The sequence below is a fragment of the Capsicum annuum genome, chromosome 8 (assembly GCF_002878395.1).
Source record: "Capsicum annuum cultivar UCD-10X-F1 chromosome 8, UCD10Xv1.1, whole genome shotgun sequence".
NCBI classification, from domain to species: domain Eukaryota; kingdom Viridiplantae; phylum Streptophyta; class Magnoliopsida; order Solanales; family Solanaceae; genus Capsicum; species Capsicum annuum.
In genome coordinates, this window is record NC_061118.1 from 59519392 (window position 1) to 59537388 (window position 17997).

The window sequence follows — 17997 nt, forward strand, 5'->3', positions numbered from 1 at the left end:
GAGAAACTTGTTTTAAGGGGTAACACCTGCAACTAAATACTATGAGGTTGTTATAGTCTAGAGAAGAACCATGCATATTGACAAAAGGGACCCTATAACACCCCAAAACTTCAAGAAAAGACTAGAACCTGAACCATGATTGTAACACCCCATATTTTTTAGCTAGAAATCAAACAATAGTTCCTACGTGTGTACAATCTAATCCCATGATTTATATTTGAATGCATGTGTCATGATTATTAGCCTAGTGTGAAGAGTGTTTATGAGGTGGAATTATATTCATAGGAATCACTTAGATAAAAATTGAACTAAGAGCCTTTGATTCGGCCAAAATTTGGTGTTTGATCCTACAAGGATCACCTTTGAACGTGTATAACATCTTATATATGTGTAATTTTGCATATCAATCCCACTAAATTTTATAAAATTTAATTATCTTTTCAACGATACCAATTTTTTCTTAATATGATACCTGAGCAAAAATTTATGACCATTTTTAAGGTCGTGTATCGCATGGCAATCGCAAATAGCCACTGGAATAAGGTGTTCTGTTGGCGTATGCCGCATAACCCTCAGATGTGCTATTGGCGTGTGCCGCACTACAAATGCACAATGCTCAAAATTGCTCCATTTTAACTTAATTTAAGGGCGTTGAGTTCTTTTCACACCTCTAATCCATTCCCAATTATTCTCAAATGAATTAAGGCATTCTAAAACACATTAATTCCCATATCTTAACCTTAAACATTTAGTATATGATTTAAAACCCTTCCCCTCTTCCCAAGAATAAAAAAATCATCTTTCTCTCCAAGAATTCAAGTATCCAAGCTCCAAGTTTAAGTTTTTTTCAAGGATTCAAGTTCCAATTTCAAGCTTTCTTAAATAATTCATCTAACCGAGGTATATGGGGTTTTTAACAAGGTTAATCTTTCATCCTTGTTCTAGAAATTATGATTTTCAAGTTGAATTTTCATGTTTTAAAATTAAGGTTCATCCCCAAATTCTCATGTATTGAAGCATAGCATTACCCTATGATTTAAAGTACTAAAGAGAATAAGAGTTACACTTATTCATGCTTTAAACTACAAGTTTGATGTTTTTTCTTGAATTTTGTTATTTTGATGAAAAATTGTTATTCTCCTAAGTTTAATACTTCTCCATGCTTAAATCTATGTATTATACTCATGTATCAAAACTTCTTATGTTTTGGGTGTTTGAACTATGAATCTATACCATTGTTTTAAGCTTGTTATCATATTTTTATAATCATTCATGTTGGCAGGTTGTGAAAACTCAATACCTATGTGTTTTACATGATTTCTGTTTTCAAGTAATGAGTCATTCAGACCATGGTTTTATTGTCATATTCAGAACATCATGTTCATACTGAGCACTATCAGTTAACATGTTTATAATTACATCAGAATTTGAATGCACTATTTTTTTCAAAATACCATGACCTAACCTTATCAGTTATTAGTATATGCACCAATTAGTATTTTAGTGTCTTTTAGTTGGGAGTAGGATTTAGCGCAAAGTGGGAAGTGTAGGTTTATCATATCTAACTTCCCTAGAAACTACGTGTCACCATAAGCTAAGAGGCCTCGCCATAGAATGTTTCCCCTTGCCGAATATGGGCTCAGTTTAATGATAGCTCCAGCTCAGGTTCTACTCCGATGGAAAGGATAGAACAACCCTCTTCAATGTACGTTAGACTTTTAACTCCATGATAGCACACATAGTTTATGTTAGTTACATAATAGCTTCCACAGTTTCAGTCAGTATTCAGTTTATCTTAGTTAAGGTTTGCTTGACCAAGTAATCAGTTTTCAGTAATTATGCAGTCAGTTTTACAGATTATTCATGTTATTCATATCAAGTCAGCACATCCTGTACTTTTCCATGAATTCTTAGTTTTACATGTTCATGTTTTTATGCTTAGTATCTATACATAACCCTCAGTTCAGTTTTGCAGCATGTTCAACTTTATACATTATTTAAATACAGTATTTATGTTTTGCCATTTTCCAGCTTCAGTTTTACTTACTTTATAAAAGTAAAGATTTAAGAAACTAAGTATAGTGAGTCACCAGCTTATCAGGTTATGTTTGTTACTCATGTTTTAAAATACTTCAACTTTCAGTTGATTTCAGTCTCTTGGTGAGTCTACTTGCACTAAGCATGAATGTAATAAGATTAGGTATCGATTCAGTTTTACTTATTGCATTCATCCTCACTTACTCAGTACATTCCAAAGTACTGATCCACATATGTGTCTATGTGCTACATTGTCTCTTAATGCAGGTACCAGTTGTAGCCCACATATCATAAGACAGTTTGCAGCTTCTAGCTAGCGGGTGATGAGTTCTCTTGTTTTAGGGACTCCAGTCAGTTGTAGTTCATGTACTCTATTGTTATTATTCAATTTTATTGATTTGTGGTAGTTGGAGGCATATCCCAACTATCTATGGTCAGTATAGTAGAGAATTCATATATAGTTAGACAGAGTAATTACATGTAATTCAAGTTTCTATCTTCAGTTTCATCATGTTGCAAACTTTATCAGTATTACATTTATTCAGACTTTCTCATGATTATGTTTCCACTCAACAAATTTAGTTTGTATTTCTATTATAAATCAGTAGCTCAAGTATCATGCTAGTACATGGGTTAGCTTGGGATCAGTTGTAGTTCTAAGCACCATGTAACATCTAGGGGGTAGCCTCGAGTCGTGATAATGATTTAAGTATATGTATAATCAAACATCATGTTTTGATAGTATGTGAAGTGATTTAGACATGTATTTTAGCCACAAGTACCACCTAGCTCATGGCCAAGACAAAACTTTTCTTACCAATTGATTCCTTGAGAAATATCTTACTATGGTCAGCTTTAAACAAGCATAACTTCTAGATCCTAGATTATTTTTTATATCAAGACCAACCAAATGATAGATATTTTAATTATCTTTCCAATGCATTATGTTTTGCCTTAATCAAATATCAAAGTAAAAAGCTATGACCCTTTTAGTAAAGCACTGTCATGTAGTGAGATGTCACGAGCCAAACCACGACCATGGTTACATTGTATGACCATACAATTGTTTCATCTATTTAAAACAACCCCAAACATCAGAATGTTTTCAACATAGCTTCCAACCATGAGAGGTAACCACTACCTTGCCTTGAAACCACGATCTTAGGTACGGGCGTGACTCCTAAAGTTGATTCGATTGGAACCTTTAACCTATAAATCAAGTTACGATTGTAGATAGGTCCCAGGATCATACCAAGACTCATATGATTATATTTAGAGAGCTCACATAACTATGCCAACCGCGAATACTACCCAAAATCTTAGGTGGTCCCACGATTGCGGGGAGGTCTCATACGTCCCTTCCAGCAGCTTTTCAGTAATAAATTAAAAATGGGCATAGTAGTCTTTTCCTACTCTTGTGACATCAAAACTATGCTTCTTAGGTAATTTCAATTTTGATTATTAAAGTTAATATTATCCTAATACCTTATTACTCAGAAAAATATTCAACACTGAGTTTTAACATAAAGAAAAAAGGTGATTTCTTACCCCAAGGTAGAGCCAGGGTTCATCATCTTCGGTCTTCTAATTTTAAAGAATTCTTTAGGGTTATTTTTTCAAGGTATTTGGATTTCATCAATGGGTTTTCTTTTACTCATTGAGTCCCAAAGTTAATCCAATTATTCGTTTCAGTTCCATCTTCACAATTTAGGGTTCATGTATATTGTAAAATTCCTTGATATCTCAGTCCCTTGGTATTATTGAGTTGTAACCCACATTCTACCATGAGTTTCAGTTCATTTCCTGTTCATGATAACGAACCCAAATTATATTGTGAAATCCATAATGTTGGACTTTGTTTATATTCACTCAGATTAAGAAACTGTCATAATAGTTGCATTCTTCAGAGAAGGTGGGTTTTAAATACCCGATGACCTATAATTTCATGCATAAATTTATGAGTATAAAATTCTCCAACTTACATGTTTCAGAATGCTTTTAGATTGTAATTTATTTTAACTCTTCAGATTATTATTATTATCATTGAGCATTGCAGTTATTAGTATAATTGAGTTGGGAGTAGTACTTAGCACCAAGCGAGCATAGAAATAAAGGCTCACCCATTAGTTAGGATGAGACCTTTAGTAGAAATCCCTAAGTCCCAAAACTACGTCACCATCGTAGGTTCTAAAGGATCATCTGTCAGAATAGGCTTGACACCTTAGTCCTTTCAGATATTAGTGTAATAGATCCATGTGAGTCAGTGTTCGTACCATTGGTAAGGTACTAAAAACCTTTCCAGCTGGGGTTACAGGTTAGAGTTGAATGGATTAGAATGGGGTATATTAGTTATTAGTAACTACCAAAGTCCACAACCCACAGTTCATATTCAGATACTTGCTTGACCTTATATTTAGTTATTTGGTATATCATAAATTAAATGTTCATTACTTGGTCTTGTATCAGTTTATCATGTTACATGCATCATGTTTGGCCTATATCAGTTATTTCCTATCTCACATACTTAGTATTTTTAAAGTACTAATCACATACTTTCTTTGTGCTATGTTGTCTCATAATATAGGTTATAATGCTTAGCATTCGGATCACACTTCGTATGATCTCCTATCATATCAACAACAGTACTTTGATGAGTCCTTATTATTTGAGGACTAGTGTTAGTATTTCATTTTTTATTTATTTTAGTTTCATATAATTAGAGTGAGAGGTGGGTTTGTCCCAATAACTCATCTTATTTAGAGTCTTTCCAACAATCTGATAGATAAGGTTTTCAGCTTTTGAGGTTGTTAAGATATTATTATTTGGGGATTATTTGGCTACCATATTATTCCAATTTATTATTTCTGCATTAGTGTGTTACAGTTATTTTCAGTATGCTTAGTGTCATATCAAGCCATGAATTAGCTTTGGGTCACTTGTGACAGTAAGCATCGTGTTATGACTAGGGGTAGTTTCGAGTCATCATAAATTTTGGATTAGAGCATCAGATTTAAAGGTTCCTAGGATGTCTGTAAGCCTTATTATATAAGTCTTATTCATAAGTGTGATTCACGCCACACTTATGAATGAGAGGCTATAAATGTTTTAGGAAAAGTTTCACTCATTTTATGTTTATATCGTGTGATAGAGTGTGCACTCTATTTAACCTTTCTTATAACTTGTGCTATACATGTTTATAGTATATGCCTTCAAATATAACAAATAAAAGAAAGAGTGGGAATGTCCAGTGGCTTCACAGAGTGGTAGTAATACACATCAACAAAGTCAATCTAACTCTTGCACAACTCTAGTAGGTCGCTTGACTCGGCAGGGTGCTTCATCTACAGCAACTAGTAGATAGCATCAGAATAGGTTCTATTCCCTTCAGACTCGATAGGATTATGAGGGTTCTCATGATATAGTCAATGGTATGTTACATGTATTTTATATTTATATTTATGCATTATCAGATCTCAGGGCCACACTTTATTTTATAACTCCCTATATAGCAGTAGACTTTGGTGTCAGTCTCAAAATTCTTTTAGAACATTTCTTAGTCTATACTCCAGTTAGTGATTCAGTCATAGTTACACGAGTATACAAAAACTGTCCAGTCATAATTTCCCAAAAATTCACCATAGTTGACCTTGTATAGTTAGACATGGTAGATTTTGATGTCATTCTTGTTATGGAATGGATACACACCTTTTATACATTTATTGATAGTAGAAAGAGAGTAGTCTATTTCCAATTTAATAATGAACCAGTTCTAGAGTAGAAGGGTAGTAATTCGGTGCCTATGGGTTGGTTTATCACTTTCCTTATGGCTAGAAAATTGATCTCCAAATGTTGCACCTATTATTTTCTTTGGATTAAGGATTCAAAATACGAGTCCCCAACTCTTGAGTCAGTTTGGTAAATGATTTTCCAGAGGTCTTTCTATAACATCTACCTAGAGTCTCTTTCGAATGAAAAATTAACTTTAGAATAGATCTTCTTTCAGATACAAACCTATTTCCATTCTTCCCTACAGAATAGCTTCATACAAGATCAAGGAGTTGAACAATTGAAAGATCTCCTAGACAAGGGTTTTATCAAGACAAATATTTCTCCATAGGGTGCTCCTATTCTTTTTGTGTGAAAGAAAAATAGTTCTCTCAGAATATACATTGACTACCATCGGTTGAACAAGGTCATAATCAAGAATAAGTATCCCATTTCAAGGATTGATGACTTGTTCGACCAACTTTATAGTGCAAATTATTTCTCTAAGATAGACCTCAAATCATTCTATCATCAGCTCAGAGTCATAGAACATGACATTCTAAAGATAACCTTCAAAACTCAATGTGGTCACTTCAAAACTGTTGTTATGTATTTTGGACTAATGAATTCTCCTACAACTTTAATGGACTTGATGAATAGGGGTCCAAGCAGTACATGGACATGTTTATCATTTCTTTATTGATGATATCCTTGGTTATTCTCAAAGTAAGGCTGAACATGCAAACTATTTAAGGATTATGTTTTAGACTCTTAGAGATCGTAAATAATTCACAAGTTCATCAAGTGTGAATTCTAGTTAAATTCAGTAGCATTCCTTTATTATATATTTGTAACACCCTATATTTTTGGGCTAGAATTCAAACCATCATTCCTACGTGTATAAACTTTAATCCCATGATTTTAATATGAATATAAGTGTCGTGATCATTAGCCTAGTGTGAAAAGTGCTTTCGATATGAATAATGTTCAAAGTAACCACTTAGAGTGAAGTAAAGTTAAGAACTTTTGATTCGACCAAATTTTGGTATTCGATCCTTTCAGGGTCAAATTGGAACATGTATAACTTCTGGAATATATGGAATTTTGGTGCTTCAGACCCACCAAACTATATATAATTTAGTCCTCCTTCCAACGCATCTAATTTTTCCTTTATCTGATACCCGAACAAAAGGTTATGAGCATTTTCATGAGGGTCCGCAATTTCAGTGTGGCACAGATCTCATGCTCTGTGACAAGCAGTGTGGCATGGACCTAGTTCAAAAATGCTAAAATTCATTTTTCTCTTCAGGCTTTTAAGGGTAAACAAGTCATTTATGTCCTAAACTATCCTATAACTAATAGTAACGTTAATTGATACTCCCATAACACCAAAACATACAAATTACACAATCCCTCTTCGCCCAAATCCTCAATAAAACTAAATAAGGTTCTTTTTCAAGAATTCAACTTCCAAGGATTCAAATTCATGCTTCCCTTAAATAATTCAAGAAACTCAAGTATGTGGGTATTCAATGAGTATCTCCTTTCATATTTATGCCCAAAATTATGATTTGTATTCATGAATTTTATGAATTCCATAAACTAGGGTTCCATGAAAAGAATAGATTCCATGATTCCTCTATGTATTTCTTGAATTCAACCATGAAATAGTATTTTCTCATAAGGTCAAGCATTTCCCCTTATTCTAATCATGATAATTCATTACACTGATGAGATTGTTGGATTCTTGATTTTAAGTCATAAAATTTCTTATCATGTCATTACTTTAAAATTATTGTATTTAATTGTGTTTTTCAATGCTAGTGGGTTATGAACACCTGATACCTAGATAGCCATGCATGTTTCAAATTTTCAAGTTACATGTCATTCATACCATATTTGTACCATGAAATTTATAACATTTTCATAATGAACACTCACCAGTATTATATCCTGCTAAATACACCAGTTAATATGTTCATGATAATTTTAGATTATGCATGCACTGTTATTTTTAGAATTCCATATTTGAGCATATCAGTGATTAGTACATGTACTAGTTTAAGTTTTAGCGTATTTTAGTTGGGAGTAGAACTTAGCACCAAGAAAATATAAAGAAGAAGGATTTTCTTCCATTCAAGGGTGATACTTTAGGAGCAATCCCTAAGTTCCATAACTACGTAGCCAATATATGTATGAGAGGTCTTCCTACAAGTAGAGGGTTGATACGTTTTTAGAGGCACCTGACAGTCGAGAGTGACATTGGTTGCTGCATAAATGACTAGAATTTGCCTTCAAATTAGAAGTGATGAATATTGTGGTTGTTTCAGTACTTCTGTTAGCCTTGCACCTCTATTGAGTAATACCGGAGTCGCAGCATCAAGGTATAAGCCAAATAGAGCAAGGGAGGCTACTTCGTGATATTGTGCCAATTCAGTTTTAAACTACTACAAACTTGTTTTATATTTTCAATTGAGCGGCAAATCTGGCGCGACTGACAGATAAGCCGACGTTAATAGTAAGTTTGATTCCTTGATAAAAGAGCTATGTTTCCAAACTAATTTGTCTATAAGTAATTGGGATCACATTCCAGGGAATATAGGCCAATACGTCTGTTGATTGTGTTTAAATGACGGGTAAGGAGGTCAAGCTACATTCACCTGTCTGGTCTAATCTCTTAGTCACTACTTCTAAGAGACGTGAATGTAAATAAAAAACATCCCCTAGGAGCCTCACGACCTACTGGGCGGTGTAATAATAATAACGTTTGTCGATATGCTACCTCCTGTTTACTAAGATCATCATAGATTATTAATGTGTGCATTCTATTATCGCAGAAATATTCCCCCATGGCACACCCAGAATATAGAGCAAAAAATTGTAGAGGAGCAGGATCCGAAGTGAAGGCTGCTACAATGATAGAATATTCCAAAGAATTCACTTTTGAAAGAATTTAAACTAATTGTGCCACGGTTGAGCATTTTCGTACAATCTCTACAAAGACATAACACAATGTCTCATTCTCAGAGTTGACCCTTGAGTTTAGTTTCTTTTGGTTTAATATGGTATTAATATTAATAGCCATTTTTCTAGTTAATCGGTCCCAGATTATAAATTCTCGTTGAAAACAACCTATAGAAACAAGGCTATCTTCTACTTTTAAACCTATTTGCATAGGCTCATGCACTGATTTATGCTCAATAATATTAGAGGCTTTCACTTCCACACGTATTCTCTCATGACAATTTAGATCCCCCCTTCCATCAATAGGTAGTCTCAAGCCATTGACTACATACCCTAGCATAGGCTTTCCCACAGAAATATCCACAATAGATCCAGTGCACTTGAAAAGATCTCCTTCTTTAATAGCAGTATCACTACTAAAGATAATAATCTCCTTCTTTAATAGCAGTATCACTATTAAAGATAATAATCCTTACATTCTTTTGTTCAATACTCAATGCTATTCCTATCACACCACTGGCAAATTCCACCATTTTCCTAGCTTGAATCTCATTCAATCCATAAACAAGTGCAATCCCATCTCCAATTGAGACCACTCAACCAATTTCATCCACTTGAAAGTTCGTGTAAAAATTGTAAATTCAACTTTCTAATAGACTTTTTAGTTCTACAACTTGGGGAAAAAGTTCCATAATTCAGATAGATAAAAGGGATAATGCCGCTGACAAAGAAGAGATCTACCAGTATCTTTTTCTTATTGAGTCAAAGAATAGTGCTAAGTCGGGTCAAGCAATCACTTTCAAAACCCTTTTATAAGTTAGGCTTCGATAGGTCCCAAATATTTCTATTTGAGATAGGTGGTCTAAGTAAGTGTCCAAGGATAATTTCTTCCCAAATAGATAGAAGAGTAGTGTTTCATAATTCCTATCCAGTAGTACTAAGTAAGTATAGTTCATTAAAAATTTAGGGATATCCATGTTAAGTGTTAGAATCTAAGTTTGAATCTTGGATGATTAAGCTAATATAAAGAAGAGTTTGAAGATTCTAAGTTAGTAAGTGCTTAAGTTATTATATGATGACGATTGTGCCTATAGAAATTTAAGAGTTCTATCTCAGTAGAAAGTACTAACAATGAGTTTTACACTTTATGTTATTATTTATGTGTATTGTTATATCTCAGACTCTAGAGTAGAGTGGTTCCAGTTCAGTTTAGAGCTTATTAAAGGGGTTCGTAGACTTAAAACAATGGCTTAAATATAAGGGGAGATAATAGAACAAAGAACCAAGTCAGGCTCTCATATTCTAGTAGTGATGCTAGTTTGTTGTAGAACGATACTAGGGGAGGAAGATACCGACCTATTCTTATCTCAAAGTAAATTTTTGCACTTCAGTCATCACGATATCTACTTATACCTAAAAAGTGAGCTCTATGGTCATAGCTTATACTTATTCACTTTCTATAAAATAATGTACGCTCCTAGTTCCTAGCATAAGGAGTTCCAGTTCACTCAGAAGTACAAATCATATTCTATGAATTTATGAACTCCAAACTCAACTCATGACTCATGTACTCATTTTTTACAGAATTCTCAGTCCCCATAACTCATGGTGCACCCTTAATGACTAGTGAAAATTTGTAGTATGGCATGCATGTCCTCAGTTTAGATCTCTTTAACGAATCCATTTCTTGATACTCTATTCCTCAGACCTCAGTTATGTGTCAAGGTTATTTATAGTATTCTTTCATGCTTCAGGTCCTTATGTTCTAACTTTTTACTGACCTTTCCTTATGTAAGGATAGTGGTGATGGACCTAGATGAATAATTACTTAGATGGGAGAGAATAAATATTCCTTATTAGGGAAAGATTGTTGTATGCTTTTTTAATCTAAGGCTATAAGTATGAAGGAATATTGAGGCCAATCTTTAGTATATGTCATGGTTAGTTGAGAATTCCATGTGTGTCTTCTTAATAATAGTGCAAGATAGTTGTTGCTGATAGAGGTATTAGAGAATATGAGAAAATTCTTTGGTTGGTTGGTTGCCTATAAGTTCATATGTGGTTATAATGATAGGCTTAAACATCATGTTGGTATATAAGTGGATAAATGAATTTTGCATTAGTGAATTCCTAGTAAGAGGTTGAAGTTAGTTGTTGAAGTGGAAACCTTTTGAGATGACCGATGTGAAAACACATAGGATATTGAATCCATCGTTTAGAGTAGTATTATGGTATTATGTAGGGTACCTTGTGACTTTGAGTTGGCTTGAACATGGTGAGAGACTTTGGTTGAGCTCAGACTTTAGTAAAGAGAGCTATCTAATCCCATATGAATATTATAAGTGGCATCAAATGAAGGTTAGTATTTAAGAGGAAATGCATAGTTGAGGGAGTATTTGAGAAGTGGGCCGAATCTTGAAAGTTAGAAGTTGCATTGCCTAAGGCATAGTAATTCTATCCTAGCTTATGTTCTATAATCCTATAGTCTATGTTATAGAGTTGTAGCCATGTTGTGATTACTTATTAAGATATCTTATCCAGATCATGCACAAAATCCTTTGCTCCCTAATGTTATTAGAACTTCTTAGAAAGAGTGTTTAAGAAATACTCCAATTAAGTATAAACTTTTAGTATGTGTCAGTTCATATAGCCAGCAATTCATTTTAGCAATCAGACAGATAAACTGCTATATTGTTCAATCTTTCCGTATAGTCTTACTATCCAAAGTTCTGTAAGCATGGCTATTCCATGAGATAATTCATTCACATCGATGAAAATTGTGACTTCAGTTCAGTCTATACATCATGTCTCTGATTCAAATACTTAGTCATAATCTAATCCATAAGTGTTCAGTGCATGATCTCAGTTTTCCTAGTATTTTAGCTCAGACAATGTAATATCCCATACACTCCTAGAGAAGTTTCCAACCATTCATCTCATGTTTAAAGGCCCCGAAGCAATAATTTCAAACTATAGATAAGTGTTATGACCATTCACTATGACACCCTCAAGATTTCAAGCATTTTATTTTTGTCCTTCCCACATTTGAAACATTAATTTTTGACTTAAAATGTATTTAATATTTTAATAAGGTGTCTCAAAAGAGTTTCAGATTTTTTGGATGATGTTCGGGACTATTTTCAGATTCTGAGGTAGTAAGCCTCCATGATAATGCCATGTCATTGAGTCTACTCTCCATAATAGGTGGTGTGGCGCGGAAGTTAGCCTCCATGATAGATAGTGTGCCATGCTAAGGTGTAAAATTTCGTCCAATTTTGATTTTCTCACATGGGGTGAGGGGCTTTGGATATTTTACCCCTTGTACGATCATAGTCCCGTTATCTCATGATTCGTGCTTACATAATGAACTTGGTTATGCCATGAAGCCATTTTCTTTTTAATACTCTATGGGTTTTCTGGTTGAGGGATAGTGCCTAATGTGAAGTAAGATTACCCATCATTCAAGGACGATTGATTTTAAGGAGGAGATAATGTAACACCCGTATGTTTAGGCTAGAATTTGAACCATCATTTCTAATTTTATAAATTCTAATCCCATGATTTTAATATGAATATAAGTGTCACGATTATGATCCTAGTGTGAAAAGTGATTTCGAGTTGAAGAATGTTCATCGTAAACACTTAGAGTGAAGTGAAGTTAAGAACTTTTAATTCAACCAAAGTTTGATATTCAATCCTACCAGGGTCTAATTGGAATATGTATAACTACTGTAATATGTAGAATTTTGGAGCTTAATACCCATCAAATTATTTATAATTGAGTCCTCTTTCCAATGCATCTAATTTTACCTTAATTCGACACCCGAGCAAAATGTTATGAGCAATTTCATGAGGAACCAGTGACGGTCCGCAATTTCAACGTGGCACAAAGCTTGTGCTCTGCGATAAGCAGCATGGCATGGACCTTGTTTAGAAATTCTAAAATCCATTTTTAGCTTCAGTTTTTCAAGGGTAAACAAGTCATTTATGTCCTAAACTATTCTATAGCTAATAGTAATGTGATGATCCCCCCATAACCCTAAAACACACGAATTACACAATTCTTATTCACCAAAATCCTCAAGAACACCAAATAAGGGTTCTTCTTCAAGAATTAAACCTCCAAGGATTCAAATTCATGCTTCCCTTCAGGAATTCAAGCAACTCGGGTATATGGTTATTCCATGAGGATCACCTTTCATCTTCATGCCCAAAATTATGATTTCTATTCATGAATTTTATGAATTCCATAAACTAGGATTCCATGAAAAGCATAGATTCCATGATTCCTCCATGTAATTCTTGGATTCAACCATGAAATATCATTCTTCCGTACTCTAATCACGATAGTTTGTTACCTTGATGAAATTGTTGGATTCACGAGTTTAAGTTAGGAAATTTGTTATGATGTCATTACTTTAAAATTATCGTATTTGATTGTATTTTACAATGTTGGTGGGTTATGAACACCCGATACCTAGAAAGTCATGTATGTTTCATATTTTTAAGTTACAAGTTATTCATACCATGTTTGTACCATTAAATTTATAATATTTTCATAATGAATACTCACTAGCATTATATCATATTAATACATATTTAAAATTTTTATGATTATTCCATATCATGCATGCATTGTTATTTTTAGAATTCTATTTGAGCATATCAGTTATCAGTACATGCACTAGTTTTAGTTTTAGTGTCTTTTAGTTTGGAGTAGAACTTAGCACTAAGAGAACATGGGGATGAAGTCTTTCCTTCTACGTAACCAACATAGGTATGAGAGTTCTTCCTACCAGTAGAGAGTTGATACTCTTTTAGAGGAACCTGGTATTCGAGAGTGACACCCTAATCCTTTGAGACACCTATTAAGTGTATCAATACAGCCAATGTAAGTACCTATGGCCCCTTCCAACTGGGGTTACAGGTTGGACCCTTATAAGCTCAGATTGGGGCACATCAGTTAAATTTTAGCTCCCATAGTCTTAGTTCAGTATTCAGATCACATCAGCTCAGGTTTGTATGATCAAGTGTTCAGTTTATCAGTTATTTAGTTATTTAGTTTTACATATTATTTCAGAACATGCTTCACTTGGTCTTGCATTCGTTTTACAATTTCATACATTTATGATCAGTATTCATACATGATCCTTAGTGGGGTTTTATAGCTTATTCGTTTTAGGTTGATATTTACATATGGCATTCATGTTTCTACCACTTCCCAGTTTATAGAAATGATTTTAGCTTATGATTTCATAATTTCACTATGCCTTGAAACTTTTATGTACAAACCTATTTTATATCATATTTAGAAAATATCTTATGTTTTCAGTTTTTTTAAAGTATGTTTTAAGTATTTCCATGATTAGTTCATGCCTCACATACTCAGTACATTCTACAGTACTAATTACATATATGCATTTGTGGCTATATTCCTTCAAAATGTAGGTACCAGATATAGGCCACACACCAGGGCCAGACAGTGCTTAGCATTCAGCCAGTAGGCGATGAGTTCTCTTTTTTGAGAACTCAAGTCAGTTGCAGTTCCTGTATTTTATTTCCATTATTCTAATGTATTGATTAAGGATAGTTGCGGGTCATGTCTCGACTACCTATAGTCAGTATAGTAGAGGCTTCGTAAATAGACAGTCCAAGTCATTATATGTAATTCAACTTTCTTCTTCAGACTTATTGTGTTGTTAACTTTTACAGTATCATATTCATTTTGATTTTCTCATGATTATGTTTTTGCTCAGCAAATTTAACTTTTATATACATTTTAAATTAGTTGCTCAAGTAGTATGCCACTACATGGGTTAGCTTGGGATCACTTTAAGTTCTAAGCATCGTGTTACAACTAGGGGGTAGTCTCAGGTCGTGAAAATATTTTCTGGTGAAGGCATTTGGGTTGTTCCTCAAAAGACCGATAGAGTAAAAAAAATATCCTAGATCCATCTTTCTAATAGATATCAAGAATTTCTTTGGGTTTAGCTGGTTATTGTAGATGGTTTGTTAAAGAATTTTCCTCCATTGCTTAACCCATATCTATTCTAACTCATAAGTAAGTCAAATTTTAGAAGTCCAATTCTTGTAAGAAGAGTAGTTAGAAGTTGAAGGCTTGACACACCTCCGCTCTAATTTTATTCTACTCGAGAGATCAGATGATATTATGGTCTATTATGATGCTTCTAGAGTTAGATTTGGTTATGTATTGATGCAGTGGGGAAATTTTATATCATATGCGTCTAGAAAGATCTAACCTCATGAGAAGAACTACCCAACTCATAATCTTGAGTTGGCAGCAATTGTTTTTGCCGTAAAGATTTTGAGGCATTACCTTTATGGTGTTCATGTTGATATGTCCACAAATCATAAGAGTCTTCATAATGCATTGAATAAAAAATATCTAAATCTTCATCAGAGGAGATGGATGGAGTTATTGAAAGATTAGGATATGAGTCTTTTGTACCCTTTGGGTAAAGCCAATTTGGTAGCTGACACTCTTAGCAGATTATGTATGGGAAGCGTTTCTCGTGTAGAGGATAGGAATAAAAAGATAGCTTGCAAGGTTTACAAGCTGGCCAAACTAGAGTTTGATTAGGTGATTCAACTAAATAAAGTAATTTGGTACATAGTAGTTTAGAATCCTCTTTGATAACCGAGGTGAAAGATAAGCAAGATAGTGATCATATTTTAATTAGATTGAAAAAACTAGTCCAGAGTTAAGAGGTTGAGGTTTTCTCCCATGGAAGAGATAATGTTCTTTGATATGAGGGAAGACTTTGTATCTTGAATGTAGATGACCTGAGACAAAGAATACTAGAAGAAGCTTATATTTCTTATTATTCTATTCACCCAGGACCCACTAAGATGTACCTTGATTGATGCGGAGCTTATAGGTGGAAATGTCTAAAGAAGGATATTACAGAATTTATGACTAAGTGTTAAATTGCCAACAAATTAAGGTTGAGCCCCAGCGAGCTGATGTGCTTAAGTGTTAAATAGCCAACAAATTAAGGTTGAGCCCCAGCGACCTGGTGGTACACTTAAGCACATCAGCATTCTTACTTGGAAGTGGGAAATGGTGAATATGAACTTCATTACAATTTTTCCTCATACTTATTGATGATATATTTCAATTTGGGTTATCATTCACTGAATAACTAAGTCAGCCAATTTTCTGCCAATTAACACTTAAAATTATGATGAGGACTATACTAGGCTCTACCAGAAGAAGTTAGAGGAAATTCATGGAATCTTTTTTATTATCATTTTAGATAGAGGTACTCAGTTCACCTCTCAGATTTGGAAGATTTTTCAAAAGGGTCTGGGGACCCAAGTTCATATTAGTACAAATTTTTACCCATAGATGGATGATCAGGTGGAGAGGACCATTCAGACCTAAGAGGATATGTTAAGAGCATATGTGATCAATTTCAAAGGTAGTTTGGATGATTATTACCCTTTGATCGAGTTTTATTATTATAGCAGTTATCTGCCATGACCCAAACCAAGGCCTAGTCATGATGGGCATCTCAAGCCCATCATAGATCAGAGACCACCCCCTTAGCCTAACCTCAAAAGCACAATAATCATAAAAATTAAGCGAAAGCCAATCAAACATTTATAAGAAATGAATAGATAACTCAAAGAAGACTAAGATTGAAAATAATAACCAACCCACACTTGTCCACAATAGCCTCTAAAACCAGAATAGCAACTAAGTTGGGGTATTCCCCCAACTATGACCAAAGAAAAAGAATCCAACAATACTAAGTCAATAAATAAGGAATAATGAAATAGTAAGGCCTTCCAAATAATGGAGGTTCACCATTTCATGGCAACTCAGTAGATATGCTCAACCACAATATGCTGCATTGGAGTAAAAGAAAAACTTCATACCCTACATCACGAAATAATGTAGCATCCAAGGACGATCAGTAGGAAAAGTAATGGCATGTAACTTAGGAAAAGTGATAAAATAATGTCATTTCAAAAATCAATCATACATATAGAGGATGTCAGGATATGGTAAAGAGTCATAAACATAAGAGTTTAAACTATTAACCAAAATTGTGTAGCTCGATTAGTCCTAAAGGAAGCCATGGGGATATATGGGCTTAGTTCCTCCACCTGAAGGGCCCCCATTACATGTTAGCTACACAAACCAAGGAAAATCTAAGGCCACCATGGGAAATAGCCATCCCAAAAATATATATCAAGTGTGCACCAAGATCACGATCATATAAACAACCAATGCTGGCAAACGTGGTTTCCAGTGTTCGTTCTCTCATGACTTATACCTATTAAGACAATTTGCATTTAAACCAATCTGTTAACCCATGAGTCATACATTAAGGCATTTACCACTTGGTATCATCATACCAATATGCTTGCAAGCTAAATTGAATATGCCAAATGAATCCACATATCTGTATTGACTCCCATGTTCCATTAAAAATCCAAACCATGGCCATCAAGGACTTCCAAATAAATTTTTATATTCATTTATCCATTAATGAAATTCATTGGGTTCAAAAACAAGCTAAACAATGCAATTTTTTGTATTCAGGATCAATTTTACAAAGTGGGTTAAGGTTAATGCCAATTCTAAGTCAAAATTCATCCAATTTGGGGAAACCCATGTCCCCCATTCTAAACATTTAAATAATGCACCAATTCAGTCCCAAAAACATTAAATTAAAGCATGAATAATTGATTTAAAACATGGGACAAGTACTTCAATTAGTAACACCCAAAATGTTGTGCCCAAGGGCCACTAAAGTGTACGTGGTTTCACCAAATAATACAGTGTCCTTAAATAAAGCTGAATATCGATCTCACAGGGACTTATGTTGACAACTTATCCAATTCTAGTTGAACAATTGAGATTAATCTAGTGCAAATATAACCCAAAGTGTTTTAGAGTTATAAACTGAAAGTGAAGTAAAAAATGTGGTAAAATAATGTGCTTGGAAAATCAATGGAGAGAAAACTAAAGTTATGGATCTGCAAACACTCATACTATGCTATGGAATTTCATTGGTTATATTAATTATCTTGATTGTTGATTCAAGGGTTAATAATATTATCATGGTCTTTCGAGCCTCTAATCACCTATCTAACTTAGACTCACAACTATTTCGTTGAGAGGGAATGTAAGAGCTAAGATAAATGCATTTATGTTTCATCCCATAATGAACCAAATAGTCACTTAGGTATATTCCTATA

The 17997-nt window shown here is 33.9% G+C and overlaps 1 pseudogene; it reads right to left on the reverse strand.

Moving 5' to 3' along the window:
• Nucleotides 1–1338: 1338 nt before the first annotated feature.
• Nucleotides 1339–9458, reverse strand: LOC124886597 (annotated as a pseudogene).
• Nucleotides 9459–17997: the final 8539 nt, after the last annotated feature.